Here is a 15,047-nt window from a genome sequence, read left to right on the forward strand (position 1 = left end):
GTTCACCTCTTACTGGAGGGATTCCGAGGAACTGCCGCGTGACGATGCTTGGGCTTAAACAGCTCAGCCTCTCCTGACTCTCACACCTCCTGCTCCTCCTTCCCCCCTCCTGCCTTCAGGTTTTTATTCTCCAAGCTGTGTATGAGGAGCATCAGCTGTGTGTGTGTGTGTGTGTGTGTGTGTGTGTGTGTGTGTGTGTGTGTTTGATCAGTGCCATCCACACTGCTTCCTCCAGCCTGGGTGTACAGGCAGCAGACAGAAGCCCTCCTTCTCGTGTCTGAGCTAGGCTCCACCTCTCACTTTCCCTCCCAGCTCTCTCTCCATCTTTCTCTCAGCATCACACCCACACCCACACACACACAACACATGCGTACACACACGCAGATACACACACCCTCTCTCTCAGACTCTCCACTCCATATGAGCCTTCTCGTCAGGGCTGACAGCTTTGGAGCTGAAGGTGTGCAGCTGTTGCCAGGTAGGAAAGTACATTTTATTCACAGCTCACTCACCAAGTTATTGATGACAGTGTTTGTTTTTGTTAGAAAATATGTGATGTATTTGATGACTGTCAGTCCTAATAATGTAACACTACTGTTACTCTTCACTCCCAACTCCCCACCGTTTCCCTGGACTCCATATTTGGCGCCTGTTTTTGCCGCGCCTTTGTCGTCATGTGCAGTTTGTTTTTTGTCCCCGTATGCTCAGAACCTGCTTTAGGTGCAGGGTGGAGCGCAACAGCTGATCGCAGCGCTGCTTCATGTAGGCTATGTCTCTAGTTGCGAAGGGACTCTGTGTTGAGGATGTGTGGGCAGATGGAAAGACGATAAGAAGAGGGGAGGGGAAATCAGAAGGAAGATGAGCAGCTGCTTTCATCCTATAGAAGCGTATCCCTCTGTTGTTCTCGCTCCATCAGACAAAATCTGAGTCTACATCTCTGGCATTTTTATTTTTCTCTACTTTCCTCCGTCCTGCACTTGTGATGGGTTTGTGAAGAGGCAATCTGTTGATTCTGAAATGAAAAGAATAGGGATTTTTCTCCTGCAACAATTCATGCCTAATTATATATCTCACTTTATTTTCTTCCATTTGTTCTGTGAACTGATAGGATTGAAATACCACTTTTGGTTCAGCTGGTTACCCAGGATCTCTGCTATTGTTGTGTTTGGTGGGAAGCACCCCTTGCTGTAAAGGAGGCTTATCACCTCCCACAGGTTTTACTGATGGAGCGCCGATTGGCTACTGCACAGTGCACATGGAACGAGTCTCTCCAGAGTCTGTGCAAACAACGTCAAGCAAATCCATGGTGACTGCCATGCATGTTCAACTAGGAGTCGCTAAGAGGCAGATGGCCTATCACCCTCTTCTCCCAGATTACCTAATAACTCTGAAAGCATGATCAGCCGGTGTTAGGGGAGGGTCTTGGGTTGCTGAGGGTTGCAGTGTTACCTGCTGCTTTGACTACGTTAAGGCAGGAGACTCACGTGAATCAATTTGTTACCAGGTGACGAAGACGGTGTGAGCAAGGCAGCACTTTGTGCTTCCATCAACTAAATCTAAATGTTTTCCCAGGTAGAACGAACATTCACTGGATCGTCTACAGATGCTCTATTTCATAATCCAACAGTCGGTGTTGCTGCATTACTGCTTAACACACTTTGATGTTTTTCACAATGTTCAATTATTTATGTTTAAGCTGCAATGGGTTTTTAGAGAATGTTGGGGAACAAACATCATAAAGATGAAATAATACAGTTGTGCAATAATTTTATATCAAGAAACACACCATTTATAAATGTTAACTGGAAAAACGAAACAGAAAGCTAAAATAGAAAGTGTGGAGTACCAGGAGAAAAGATGCTGGAGTTGTTCTAATAAAATAAAACAATGGTATTATAAAATTAAAAGAATAAAGTCACATTACAAGATTAACTTGTCATAATATTACAACTTTATTCTCATAATGTTATGTCTTAATTCTCAGCTTTTGTTCTTTTAGTACTATAACTTTATTCAAGTAATTTTATGACTTTATTCTCATATATTTCTCATACTGTGATTATGTTACTTTGTTGTATTTAAACAGGAAAACAATTTGCCATGCAGTCCACAAATCTGGCTTTCACAACAGGAATGCTGCAGTTGAAAGTTATTTACTCACAGTTTTTAAACCATGGGTAAATAATTTGTTCTCAATTTAAAAACAATTTGAAAACTGATCTGGTGGTTGTGGACCAGATTAACTGAATTAAGGGATGGTTCCTAGGATTAGGTTGCAATCTAAATGGCTTATTTTCCTGTGCCAAGCATGTCTTTCCATAATACAAAATAAAGCAAAACATTTTCCAATAGTCAGAAAATGTGGCAAATGAATAATAAAATTATTCACTGGCCCTCCTTATCCAGTCTCTGAGCTTGAACTATTTTGCAAAAGAGAAGGGGCTTTAATTTAATATTTTTGATGGACATCCTGGTGGAAATGGAGCCTAATAAAGTTTTTATGTAGTAAGGAAGTGTCAACTCAGGAGGTTTCTAGTTGTAAAAAAATGGTAAAAACCTGGCATCCTTTTCTTAATTTATTACTGCTTTGTGTTGTTTTGAAACATAGCAACTGAATAGAAATGTGTAGATCCAGTGGGACGAAACATTAAAAAAAATCAGGAGAGCTTCTAATTCCTGAGCAAGGTGATGCGCATCATTCATAGAAGCAGATGTTGACTTCCAGTCAAGTAGCCACTGGGCTGCTGCCCGGGGAGCTGTGAGGTTGTTAGCGAGCGATTAATGAGGATTTCGGAACCCAAAGTCTCAAGCCTGATGTTTAAACAGCGCTAACCTTTTGTATCGGACAAGCTATCGAGGGTGAACTTTTCACCAGAAGCCAAAGGCCGTCCGGATGAAAGGGCATCTATCCGCCAGATTTACTTTGCATTTATCTGGAGACCCTCAATTATGATGACTCTATCAGATGATAGAAGAGTAAAGAAGCATCGGTATTGTAAGGCAGAGTGGTGTGTTTCTCTCTACTGGAGAGCAATGTAAAATGGAGGATATAAATAGAATGTGTGACCTTGTGTGGCCGTTTGGTAGTGGGTGTCTGTGAGCTCGGACAGTAACACCGTCTCACTGAGAGCGAGTGGCGCTGGTTCATGAATCATGATTTGCCCTGCATCTCTAGGATTGTCCTCCGTATGGACGTACATTCACGTAACATCAGATTGATTTTACTTAGATCAGCATCATCATTAACACAGAAGGAGAAAATCAATGAATGATACAGCATCAAAGGGTTATGCAGGTGTCCTTTTGTCACTGTGTTGTGATCAATATATTAATAATTACAATGTGATTTTTTATTTTCCCCAACTCTTGAACTGGTTCAATGAGTCTTAATTTTCCTTGCAAAATAGAAATAAGACTTCCAGGTTCATTTAAAGTATTTTCATCTCCCCCACATTCTTAAACAAGATGAAGAAAATCCCAACATTAATTGATAATCTTAGTTTGACTTTATCATCCCTGCAGAGTCTCTATTATAGTAATATTTTCTTATTTGACATTAAGCTAAGCAAGTTTTTATGCAGCTTTTAACAAGTTCTGCTGCTGTTATTGTGAGATATTTTACTACTCTGATGTAAAGGCTGACTTTCTAAAGTAGTATCTCATTTTCAGTGGTGTTTAAACTGGATTAGCTTTTTTAAATCCCAAAACTAAGTTTGATGTTTGTTTGGATAATTGTTTTAATAAATCAAAATCAAATCAAATTTTATTTGTATAGCACATTTCAGCAGCAAGGCATTTCAAAGTGCTTTACATCATAAACACAATAACACAAAGTCATGCAACATATAATAGACAATACATTGTTACATGTTACATTTCAAATACGATTCTAAACAGGTGTGTTTTTAGTTGCGATTTAAAGGAAGTCGGGGTTTCCGCTGTTTTACAGTTTTCTGGAAGTTTGTTCCAAATTTTTGGTGCATAGATGCTGAAAGCTGCAAAACCTGTTTCAATTGGACAGAAAACGCATTTGACCCAAAATCGGTTCATGTCAGACTCCCATCTCAGTTTGGTGTCTGTGTGTCGAATGGAAAACTCAAGCACCTGCAATCAGACTGAAGCAGACAGAGCAGAAACGACTCTTTATGAGAAGAGAAAGTCTAACTTGGAAACAGGATGCAGAATCACCAAGCGTCGTTTATTACTTTTAGGTTCATGTTACTTGCCTAACTGATGTCTTGGTCATTTCAAAATGTCTGACAATTAAAAGCTGACACACTGGTTACAGTGCGTATTGAAAAACCTTTGTTCTTGCTAAAAACAACCAAAAGAAATACTCGAAAATGCTCAGTGAAGAGGGATGTCCTACAAATGGGATTAGTAGTATCACTGCTTACAGCAACAATTGCTGAAGAACCAAAAGAACCAAATTTTTGCATTGTTTTTTTTCATTAGCAATGAGGACGGCTCTGGTTCTAAGCTAACTTCATCATACTGCTTATGTAACTGTGTGCAGTCTGATGGTGTAAAGCTTTTCCATGTAGTCCTCTGTGAATGGGCCTCTCCTCACAAAAGAACAAAGGTTGTGGTTTTCTCATTTGCACAGAACCCACGAACCCATTGTTTTATCAGCAACAAAAGCTGAGTCTTCCAGTTGGATGTGATTGCAATTTAATTTATGCATCATCTGGAGGAAAACAGTCAGGAAAACACAACCTAGACTTTCTGAAAGGCCTCTTAAAAACTGGTTTAAATCTTAATTGGAGATTCAGAAATAGTTTACAAAATTACTGACTAATTAATACTTAATTAGTTTCTCTCAGTAAGTGGGCCTGAGTTTAGCCAGATTAATTTCACAATGATATGACTCAGATCTGTCATGCAAAGAGAAATCTTTATTAAATAGACTTCTGTTAAGGTAGTCCATGTTTCCTTGTGACTGTCTGTCACAGACTTTGCTTGACAGACGTTATCTTGGGTTTATATGTACGGTAATGGTGGTGGCAGGGAGGTAGGTGTTTTGTGATAGGTACGAATGAGAAAATAATTTTAATGGTAAGACTGCCAATGTGAGAGCTGTAATTTCAAAATCCCCTTTAGCAGGAAATTGCTTTTGCCCTCCTACAACTCTTTAATATCCTGATTCATACTCAGTCCCGGTAAAATGCATCTTCCAGCCATAGCATTTCTCCCTCTGCTGCCCGACGGTGCTCCCCGAGGAAGTTATTGGAGATAAATACCATCTGGGGGTATGGAGGCTGCTAAGGGACAATAACTTGGCCTCTTTTCTCCATGTTGGTCCCATAGAGCCTCCAGTCTTGCCTGTATGTAGTGGGTGAACTGTCCCCTTTGCCCGTGAAAGAGTGGATTAATTATTGCTGAAGGGCATGCAGTATAAAACAAATCAGCCCTGGAGCACGTTTGAGTGTCTCATGAATGTAATAAGGCTCCTTAAAAATGCTCTCCGTCTCCACACTCCGCTATGGAAATATGAAGGGGTATCGCATAATTCACCTGCTTAAACTACTCAGTGAATTTATAAATCAAGCAGGTTGTGTCACCTTAGCTCTGGAGTGTAATTTCAGTAAGAACCCACCCAACTGCCACAGATACAGGGGAAAATATGAAGCCTGCAAGCATTTTACAGATGCATTTACTAAACACTAGAGTAATCACACATTACACATTGCTACATTGAATAGGTTCTCTGTAATTGTAAACACAAAATTAAGCTATTGAATTACACAAACATCAGCCGGTAGTCATAGTAGTAATTAGGTGTGAATGTAGCTTATCTGAAAATGGTAATAGCTGCACTTTCAAACCTTCATTGAAAACTTGTAATCACAACTCTTGTAAATTGCATTGACCAAAATTACTATAATGAGCATAACGTTGGCTAATAACCTTCACTTCCCATCTGAATGTACAGAAATGCATAGACATTTCCATTTTATCCCTGCTTTTTATCTTCAAAATCCTGGTGAGAAAATTCACTATATATTGAGTTATACATTTATTTACCAAAACAAATCCGACACAGATTATTTTAAAGTTTGTTTCTGACACAGCCTAAAAATTGTACCTTGTCTGTATATTTAAAAATTAAAACCCAATGTAGTAGACCCTCTGCTCTTCACAGATATTTGTAGATTTTTCTGTTGAACTATTCTCCAAATTACTTGCAGAAGATCTGCCTAAAATGTCGTCTCTGCAATGCTATCAGAGACGTTACATTGGTTGTGGGGAGCTTTTTATTTGTTTATTTTTATTTTTTCAAGACGCTTTTCAGTATTTTTGTCCTTTTTTTCTACATTTTAGATGCTACAAAATGTTTTTTTTTATATATATTTTGTCTTTTGTCTGATTTTCCTGCTCAGAATGTTATTTTTCTCTTTCTCCTGTGCAATCAAACCAATGCACACTCAACGTTTCTTTGAAATAATACCAACAAACTGTTTTTATGGACTGAAAACGGTCTTGATTATAATTTGTCTCTATTTGATTTGCTCTTTTTGTGTCAGGAAGGCATCTGTCAACCAGGAGATGAGCCTGGGATGTAAGAAACTTCAGGCTTTTATTCATGAGTTTATAAGAATGATAATAGCTCCAATTTTAGGGGAATTAGGCAATCTGTGCTGAATATCACAAAGGGTGAACAAATGCACACCTTGAGCAAAATTACACATTTACCAATCTATCATCACCAGAAACTGAATGCCCCCCAAGGCAGCAAAGGGTAATTTCTGTTTTTCTGTCAGGATTTAGTGTCTCCAGAATATGTCAACTCCACAAAGAGACGCCGATTCAACGCCTTTCTAAGTTGCCTCTTGGCTCCGCTTCACTTAACTTGCAGCTTTTGGGCACCCTTGGAGGATGTGTTAGTCATGACACAACATGACACTCAGCAGTGTTTGTGCAAAATAAATGACCGTAATGAGATGGAGTAAGAAAGCAATTAAAATCAGCGTTGCCCTCGCACCACCCGGTCCAGAATATAAATGACCTTGATGGATTAAAAATGTGTCAGGATAATTTCAGCAAGTATTTGAGAAGCATGAAGTGTAGTTGTCAGAGACACACAGAGCATTCTGGTTTCCCTTTTCCTGTCAGTTGAGTGGATGTTTGTCATGTTTGAGTACACCGCATTTCTCTGTTGTTTTGCAACCAATCAAGGTCATGCATGCTCATTAAATTTACTGCAGGATTAAACACCAAAAATGACAATGCACATAATCAGCGTTGCAGATTTAATATCGCTAAGTGACCCCACTGTGATGATGATTTTATTTTTCAGTCCAACACAGTGAGGCCGGGTTTGTCATCGATGTTATCCCTGGTTTACCATTGGGCCGGACTCCCCCAGTGTGGCCCACGACCTCTTGTTGGAGGCAACAAGAAATGAATGAGGAGTGATGCCTCCTGTCCAACACGCCTTATTTTTACCCGTCTTTACCCCTGACTGTTCTTCGTCGCTGTCAGTGGAGTGGAATGTGTGCCCTCCGCTGCGGACTGCTGAGATTTTCCTCTGATGCAAACATCCTTGTTTGTCACCATGGCAACCGTGTCCTCTGCCTGCTGTACGTTGTCATGCCAGCCAACACCCCCCCCCCCCCTTCCCCTACAGCCCCCACCATCATCCTCTTCCTCACCCATTAGGGCTTTACTGTAGCTGACACATGCAAGTGTTGAACATCGTTCTTTGTCAGGTTGTCGCTGTAAAGATTCTTCTCGAGTTGCAAAAAATAAAAAAAAACAATTATGTTGTCTTTACAGCTAAAGTAAGAAGTGCTTGACTCGGTTCATGAACGGCCCCTTAAAAATCCACTTTACACATCTATTTCAACAAATGTTTGATTCTATGTTTATCTGTAGCTTCTGCAGAGAGTTTGCTTCGAAATACCCTAGTTGCAGAATTTTTACTTAACATCCCCAGACTAGTTTATTAAAACTATTCAGTATTTGTCACTTTATATGTACTGTTTTGTCTCCATACATTATATTATTGTTCTTATTCCAGGGTAGAATGAATGTACAGCTTCAAGTAAATTCAAATATTAGAATTTTATTTTGGATTTTCTCTAGTCCAGACGTGGCCCAAGTATTTTCATAAAGCCCCACTATCATTTGAATGATTGTTCCTTAACATGATGCATCTATTATTGAGGGTGGATGTCTTTATATTGACTGGGTTGAGGCCAGAAAAAAACTCTAGAAACTCGATAATAATCCATTTTATTTGTTCAGAAAACTGTTGATGTGTGTTGGGAATCACTGACCTGTGAAAACACCCAATTATTCCCAAAATAGTCTCATTTGCCTTTTTATGTCAACCACTAGCAATACTATTATCATTCCTCACACTCAGTACCATTTTTTAGGATCTGGAAAAATAAACATTGTAAACACCAGCCATCTCCATGCTTCTGGTAATTTTTCCAAAAGGTGCAAAATATATATTTGAGGTGCCATCTTCCATAGGTTTGTCTCTATTTAACTTAAATATTGTAAATTGATGTATAAGTGTATAAAGCAATAACATTATCTATGTTTCTTCACATGGTTTATGGGCAGAGGGACACCACATCCAGTCCCTTGCAAAGCTTTTATTATACGTTATCAAAATAAAGGTTAGTCTATCTTTTTTTGCACTGGTGCCACAGAAAGCTGTACTAATTTAATGCTCATCAAATGATTTTGTCTAAGAAAGAATAAAACCATCTGATTATGCTGCTTAAAAACTTGAAAGATAAAACAGTAAGTGGTCTGGATTTATCACCGTCTAATTTTTTTTTGTTTACTTTTTATTTACCCTTGTGCGCCATAATCTCTCTGCTTTCTAAGAGATCCTGTGAAGATGGATGCAAATGTGGAGGCTCAGTGGTCCATTTTGTTCATTGTGAGCACCAAACCCCCTTTTTTTTTTCGGGACAAACATGTCCACCCAGTCAGACGGAAAAAAAACACTCATTACTCCAGCACCATGGGGCCAGTCCGGCCCTCTAGAGGATAATAACTAGGCATCTGCTTAAATCTGATATAATGCTGTTTTAATGGCTAGTCTGGCCTCTGTGATAGAGGCAGAAACGGTTGCAGTCTCTTAAGCTGTTTGACTCATGCTCCTTGCTGCCCAGGCTGAGGCCGTTGAAACAGGCTCTCTTTATTATTCACACAAAGGGGTTTAATGGGGTCTTTACAGTGGATCTCCGGGGAAACTTTACTATATTTTGAGAGGATGATTATCCTTGTTTACGGTTCTGCAAAGAACCTTCAGCTAAAACTGTCACGATAAGCAGCAACTTTGCAGCTGTAGGCCCAAAGAGCCATTTAGCTGCAGGTGAAATTTCTGGAGATTACATTTGCTGTTCCTTATCTCCTAAATTAACTCATTACCTTGACATGCTCCTTTCCCTGGAAACGGCTCGGACCTGAATTTATGATGAAATTCAGCAGTCCCATCATGTTCAGCATTTATAGTGAGATATTCACTAAAGACCTTTAACTGCTAACCCTGTTCAACCATTGATTTTTGACTCCACAGTCAGATAGGTGACCTTGAAGGATGTCAGAAAAGGAGGATGTGAGCGAGGGCAAAACTGGAATGCATCCTCAGAGATTAGATTCTGTCAGACTGGCAGCTTCGCTTTTCATTTATCACAGTAAAATCTCCAAACCTCGGCTGTACGGTCAAAGAATTGAGTGACGTTTTGAGGCAGATACAAAAAGAGTTGAACTTATTCAGCATTTTGGGAACCTCTGTTAAAGAAAGGTCAACCCCTGAAGGAGCACAGTGTGGTCAGAAAGTTGCAAGGCAGAGAAGAAGTTTCTGAAAGTTTAGCATCATTTAACTGAAAGATTCCTCCATCTGGACTGAAACATTCAGATTCTGTCAATCACTTCTTGTGCTTGAAGCTTACACTAATTGCATATGCAAATTCCCACAGATTATGACTTTGCAGCTACTGTAGGGTTTGCTGATTGTAAGTTATGATTATGATGGATTTCCTCACATTCATTTCCAAAATGTTGTTAATGAAGAGGCAGTCAGTTACAAATATGCATCAGGCATGAATTGTGTATTGCAGACCTGGAAATAAGGACTGAATCTGTGGAGGGTTTATCATTATTATTATTATTATTATTATTTTAGTTGAACTTTTAGACTGAAGAGCTCCAGATGTTAATTCACAGATCAGACTGTGTGTTGCAAATTTCTAATAAATGGTAATGTAAACCTTCAGTAAGAGATTTAAAAGTGTTTCTGTGTATTTTAAACAGCAAACGATGTGTGAATGTGTCAGATTTGAGATTAGAAGAGTAACTGAATAATTTTTAATCCTCTGCATACTTTGAAGATGTTAGTTATTGGCAATGCATATCTCATAAGATTTGTCTGTAGTTCTAGAGAATATGAATCTAAATTATTGCTTGAAACACACATAAGAACAAAATAATAAAACCTTTTGTCTTTTTAGTGCTCTTATGATTTATGTACCACTTTGTGTGGGTCAAACACATTAAAATCCATAATGAATTATAGTTTGTGGTCCAAATGTTACTAAATTTACAAAATATATCAAGACGTTGTTTTTTTTCTTTTTGTAACGCACTGTAGGAACATTAAAATTTCTTATTTTTCAAAATGTTGCACAAAAACGTTCACCCTTGAGTAGCTTTGTGAATAAGAAACTGAGTGTTATAAAGGGCATAACTATTAAAACACTTCACTTCTGAAGACCTGTTTACATCTCTTAATTGGTTTTAGTTCCACTTTGGTGAACATGGTTTTCAATTTTGCTAACACAAATTGTAATATAATGTGGAAAAACAAAAATACAATACTGTAGTTGGATCAGCAGTTCACTCCTGACTAGTCAAGTGAGGAAAAATTAATTGAAAACATTAGGAGTCTTATTTTGGAAAGACTTAATCCCAGCCTTTTGTCCTCTCAGTATCCCATTGATTACAGAAAGCTCTTTGCTGCGCTCCCAGGAGAGCATACTCTCCCTCCTGCAAATCACCAGCTGCTGATTGACCCTGCATCAGTGCTGCACCTGTAAATGATGTCCTCCTATGTTGCGTACAGTAAACAGTCAGTGACTCGTGACTCCATCATCCAGCTTTTGGGGTCACTACCCACTAGATGGCTCTCTGTTTACCCTCCCTCTGTCATCTCTTTTCCTGCTGCTCTGTCCATCAGTCTCTCTCTCTGGGAAAACTTGGGAATATTTGGTTGGGAAACATGAAAGAGCAGAGCAGTTTCTGTCTCACTATGTTTTAAATTAACTTTTTGGAGCCTTGAAAGAAGCACAAAATCACAGCCTTTCAAATTGTCCAACGCAGGCTAATTTATGGTTTACTTGTTTGATCTGCTTCGCCAATCAACCTTTAATCCTTGACTTGAATCTACAAGACAAACACAACTGCAGATCTCTTTTTGTTGACTGCTGTGGAATTGGGACCAACTTGGGATTGTGAATCAGCAAAGATCTAGTTGATCATGATGATGATTTCCTCAACTCTTGTTTCTGAGACTGACGTTTCTCCTGCGATGTCGTTTAAAAGAGGATTTGGTGTTGTTTAGAGGCTTAAAGGGGCAGCGGCTCGTGTAATCGGATACAGCCAGAGAACCAGTCGTTTAAATGTTGAATCAATATGTCGCTAAATACGCTGGGGCTTTGGTGTTGTGCCAGTGACTGGATCCAAATAACTGACTCTCCATTCATCACTGAAAGACTAAAAGAGTCTCTGGGATTAAATCTTTCTTAGTTCACGTCTGTTTTAAATAAATCGGTTGTCTCTTGGAAATGACACATTGAGATGATGCAACACAGCGCTGCTTCAAAACCACATTATTTGCGTATTGGTTGCAGGTCCAACTAACGTGCATTTATTACTTAGAAATGAACCAAATCAACGAGAACATAATGAAACTGAAAACTCATAAGGACTGCTGGTAATTTGTATATTAAAATGATTTGGGCTGCAGTTTAACATTTGAAATTCATAAGGAATGTTTTTGATATAAAAATCATTCTTTTCAGGTAGCTGAGACTTCTTTTTAAAATATCCACAAAAAATTAATGGGCTAAGCTTAGTTTTAATTAAAAATAACTAATTAACATTTAAATAATTAAAATTCATCCAGTGTAGCTGCTTTTTTGAAATCCCTTTATTTATCTCATGATGATATTAATATGTTCAATATTTCACAGCATTATTGGCTACATAGTTCATTTTTCTTGAGGAAAAAAGATTAACTACACTTTTAGTGCAATTATTTGGATATATTGGTAACCCAGAAACCCAAAGTAAACTGCACAAATCTTTACTTATATAAAAAATTTGCCAAAAATCACAGGCTTTTGTTGAGTACAAAATATATGAATATGGTTATAAACTCTTCACTTTATTACAGTTTTGTGGCTAAATCATTACTTTTAACAGTATCTTACCTATTTGCAGTAGTTGTCACATTTCTTACTAGTTCTTTACATGAAAGTAATATTTCCACATGTTTAATTACATACATTTTCTTCAGATACAATCATCTGTTAGAACTTCTCACTGTACCGCTAACAACAGCGTATCTGTCCTAAAATGTTACTGTCTCCATTTGTTGTCTGTCTTTCCTTGCTTCTCACCTTGTCATGAAAATGGATCCCCTCCTGGGGGTGCATCTGTCACTTTGACAATCATTGAATAAAGAGGCGAATCAGGAGATGCAAAACATATTTTAGTCATATGAAGATATATTATCAATGTCTGTGTTTCTGGGTGATCCTCTTTCTACAAATAAATGCACCATAAATGCAGAAACTCATTGTCTTGTTCAGGTTTGTTTATTTTCAGTATAGGATCCAGAAGCTGTTGCCTATAAAATGAATTACGTTCCAACAAAAGGAAAATACAACTTTTTTTTACCATACCATACCAACTTTATTTATAAAGCACTTTAAAACAACCACAGCTGAAACAAAGTGCTGTACATAAAATAGATAAAAACAAATACAGTTTAAAACAACAAACTTACAATATAAAACTAGATCTCGCTGGAGTTGAAAGCCAAGTGAAATAAATGGGTTTTAAGACGAGCTTTGAAAGTGGACAGTGAAGGGGCCTCTCTGACCTGCAAAGGCAGGTCATTCCATAACTTAGGACCCACGACAGAGAAAGCTCTGTCCCCTCTGAGCTTCCTTCTAGATCTCGGTACCTCCAAGAGCAACTGATCTGCAGATCTAAGAGACCGATAAGGTATGTAAGGGTGAAGAAGCTCAGTGAGGTAAGCCGGGGCAAGATTGTGCAGCGATTTAAAAACAAACATAAGAATTTTAAAACGGATCCTAAAATAAACAGGCAGCCAGTGAAGTGATGCCAAGACAGAGGTTACATGCTCTCTCTTTCGAGTTCCTGTCAAAAGTCTTGCAGCCGCATTCTGAACCAGTTGCAGACGTGAGAGCAGTGACTGACTGACTCCCAGATATAGAGAGTTACAGTAATCCAGTCGAGTCGAAATAAAAACGTGCATCACTGTTTCAAAATGCTGCCTAGAAAGAAAAGATTTTACTGATGCCAATCGCCTTAAATGATAAAAACTGGACTTAACCACAGCTCTAATTTGGCTGTCCAATTTAAAATCACTGTCCACCTTAAAACCAAGATCTGTAATAACAGGTTTAAAATAAACGTCCAAGGGTCCCAGGTCAACAGAGGAGGACTCACAGGAGCCACTGGGTCCGAACACCATCACCTCTGTTTTCTTTTCGTTAAAATTTAAAAAGTTCAAAGCCAACCACGTTTTAACATCATCTAGACATGCCAGGAGATGTTTGATTGACTGGACATCTTTCTGCTTCAGGGGCAAGTAAATCTGGCAATCGTCAGCATAACAATGAAATGAAATCCCATGTTTCCTGCAGATAGAACCCAGAGGTAGTAAATAAAGACAGAAAAGCAGTGGGCCCAGAATTGAGCCCTGTGGTACACCATATGACATTGAAGCAGTAGATGATTCAGAGTCTCTAATATTTACTGAAAATGTTCTGTCCTCCAGGTAGGACCTGAACCAATTAAGAACAGTGTCACCAATACCTACAATATGTTGTAATCGCGATATTAAAATGTCGTGGTCGACTGTATCAAAGGCAGCAGTTAGGTCAAGTAAAATCAGAACAACATGATTACCAGAATCACATGCTAAAAGATGCTATTATTTTTCTTAATAACAATAAAAATCAATCTAAAACAACAATTTCCTCAGGTGAGTAATATGCTGCAGACTAGTGATTCCCAACATATTGTCAAATTAACTGCACATTTACAAAATAAATATAATTTTTATGTGTTTTCCTTTGTTGTAACTTTTAAATGCAGTGTAGATTCACAGATTTTATCTGTTTAATCCTGATGCTTTGCAGACATGTCTTCTTTCAATAGTAACTGAAGGTCCTGGTGTTTTTAGCTTGTTGCCTGTGGTGCATTTAGGGACCTGGAAAGAAAAAAGCTTTTTGATGATCATTTAAGTTGACAGTGTGTGTATTTTCTCTCTCAGGAATTAATGCATGCCCAGTCTTGTTGTGGAGAACCAGGTGAAATCCTCACCCAGCAGGACAGTTCCGTCCCGGAGCTGTAGAAGCAGTTTGTGTGCAGCCAAAATCCCCTAAACTTTGTCATTAACTTGTGTAATGAGCTGATTGTGGGAGCACAGCGAGTCCCAGACGTACCCGTCTCATGGCCAGCTCCTTCCATCCCACCATCAGTCAGGGAGTCAGAGGGTCACATGTTTTATTCAACACAGCTGTGAGTATTTTTGGCACCTGGCTGCTTCATTCAAGGATGGGAGGGATGGAGATGAGCGAGTTCTGGGCCTTCCAGAATGGGGTCACGATTACTTCGTGCTTCCAAACCTACTGGACCAATATAGGCTAACATCAAAGAGCTGGAACACCTGTTTCCAGACAGAGTTCCTCGTTCAGCCGCTGCTCAGATGAAAGGACCCGCATAGTTTGAGACCAGAGGGAAATTGCTCCCAGATCAAAGTCGTGACG

General features: G+C 38.8%; 1 protein-coding gene across 3 annotated transcripts in view; it reads left to right on the forward strand.

Moving 5' to 3' along the window:
• The first annotated feature begins 254 nt into the window (after positions 1-254).
• The window catches only part of syt1a (synaptotagmin Ia), a 133,842-nt gene continuing 119,049 nt past the window's right edge, over positions 255-15,047 (forward strand). For 2 of the 3 annotated variants that reach the window (XM_055020458.1, XM_055020460.1), the window contains exon 1: positions 255-478. The gene's annotated coding sequence lies outside the window, so the exon portion shown is untranslated. The remainder of the gene's footprint in view (positions 479-15,047) is intronic. The other variant, XM_055020462.1, reaches the window with a different exon arrangement.

Source organism: Poeciliopsis prolifica, unplaced genomic scaffold, assembly GCF_027474105.1.
Source record: "Poeciliopsis prolifica strain line A6 unplaced genomic scaffold, Auburn_PproV2 SCAFFOLD067, whole genome shotgun sequence".
Classification (NCBI taxonomy): domain Eukaryota; kingdom Metazoa; phylum Chordata; class Actinopteri; order Cyprinodontiformes; family Poeciliidae; genus Poeciliopsis; species Poeciliopsis prolifica.